Source organism: Trachymyrmex septentrionalis, unplaced genomic scaffold (assembly GCF_001594115.1).
Source record: "Trachymyrmex septentrionalis isolate Tsep2-gDNA-1 unplaced genomic scaffold, Tsep1.0 scaffold143, whole genome shotgun sequence".
Taxonomy (NCBI): Eukaryota; Metazoa; Arthropoda; class Insecta; order Hymenoptera; family Formicidae; genus Trachymyrmex; species Trachymyrmex septentrionalis.
This window is the reverse complement of record NW_017304576.1, coordinates 95,293-97,640: the sequence shown is the minus strand read 5'-3', so window position 1 is coordinate 97,640 and position 2,348 is coordinate 95,293.

Below are 2,348 nucleotides of genomic sequence, written 5' to 3'. Positions count from 1 at the left end.
GTTTTTTTCCTTCAAATGCCGCTACGTCTCTTTTTACATTGATCGATTCTTCTTCTCATTTTACATACAAAATAAGGTCATTGGAAAATGAACATTTTTTACAAGATATGTACATCATATTTTATATCAGAATATATTAGAGAATAATAAAATATGAAATCTCTTATTATACAATATTCATTTTTGATGATTTTAGCTTAGTAGTATTACACAAAGAGCTGAAGAGTGCCGATTTATGCAAGAAAAGATAATTTTATTTGAAAAAACAGTAGAATTCGTTGAAAAGATTGTCTGTCTTTTTCTTACTGTTCTCCGACAGCGGTATATCGCATAAAAAATGAAATCAGAACTACTAGAAAAGATTTTGTTGCAACTGCAATTCTCCGAGAAATCAATTTATAATATTTTTAGTTTCGTATTCTTTATAGAACCTTTTGTTGGAACGCGTAGAAATAATATAAATTTAAATATAATATAAAATAATATAAATATAAATTTTTTGCCTAAAAGGTAAAAATAATTTTTTTGTTTAATATATTAATACATATTTTATGACATATTAATCTTTGATGTCATTTTCAGCGTATAGCATTTCCGAGGTTTTTTTTTTATTTTACTCTGGTAATTATATACTTCCATTATTAATACACAGAAAAAGATAGATAATTCAGCAACATTATAGTTTGCTAGACGAATTCAATATCTATAATTATATAAACAGATTTGATGGTTTAAAAATTTGTATCTGTAACCAAAATTATTAGTATGCTAATTCAGTTAATTTTCTACAATGAAAATTGCTAATATAATAAAGTTTCTTCATTATAATAACAAAAATATGTGCCATCTTAATATGTTTTGTTAAAAATGTTTAATTATATGGATTAATTTTTGTAGAGAAAGTTATCTTTTCTGTATTAATAAATTTACTGTACTATTACAACAAATATATATGATTACATATAATCGCTAATGTTACTCAGCTGTACAACTTTGCTACTTTACATAGAAAATTGGCTGTTCATATATATTACGGCTATGGATTTCCTGATTTAGTGAATGAAGTTTTTAATTGTTTTAGCATATCTTTCTTCCCGTGAACTTATAAGGCATTAATAGATCGATATCTTGGAATAAAAATTAATATTTACATGCAAAAAAGCATCAAACTGCAATCAGCCGGAATTGAAAGTAATCGTCCTAATCATAATTCCTATCATTGACAGTTATTATTGAAATCGCAAACCATCGTTAAAGCTATTAAGTACTCGAGAAATTGAGTTTAATCGCAAATAGTTTAAGATCCTATTTCCTTGCGTATGTTATCGTTTCAATTTCCGTTATAGCGACGGTTCGCGCGTCCTCGCCTTTACGAAGTAAAAACAAAAAGTCCGCAAAATGGTTTTTATATAATAAATGAGTTAAGAGATTAGTGCTTCCATTCTATAACTCTCAACATCGTTTAATTATAAAGTGAGCAAAGGCTCTAACAGTCTAACTCCAGTTAGTGGAGCGTAAATTTTTGTGTGACAATGTGTCCTTTATTCCTTCAAAATGTATCTTACAGTGCGTTTTGGCTCCAATTCGGGCTATCTTCCTCGTTAGGTTAGGTTATATTGTTACTGCACAGCATTTTTGCCATATATAGAAATATAATTGTGCAATGATACCGACACTGTCGTTAAGAATTACAAAATAGGGGCTCAGAAGCAGGATGACAAATTAGAATTTTGAATTGATGCCATTGTTTTAATAAAATCAAGTTTAATTTTGTACAATTTCAATTCAGTCGCCATAAAATTACATTTCAGCACATATTTTTGTAGTTATATTAATTTTGATATTTGTCCAAGAATACGAATAATTTGTTACGTCGTCGAATCGATTCGATAATAATATTTACTCATCGTGAATTAATGATCCATCTGATTTATACAAATTAACATTATCTCTGAGCGTCCCTATGATGAAACACGATAATATCACGCATTGCGGCAATACAGCTAAATCCGATGTCAATATGTATCCGTAACGATAAACATATTAATAGATATTAATGATATCTGTCAACAATATTTATCTCTGTGAATCGTTCATGGTAATACGCTTTATTGACATAGAACCGATAGTGTTGCACTATTTATCGAACGGATTCTTCTCTCGCCTTTTTTTACAGATGCAACGGCACAGCTTCTGATGAATCTGCGCGGACCGACGTCTCCGAAACCGATCGAGATACGTTCTCGATGCTTAACATCGAGACGTTATTTTCTATACTATTAAAACCCAAACAAGGTAATTTGGACAATCAATCACCGCTGTGAAGAACGACTGTAGGGAGGCATCCT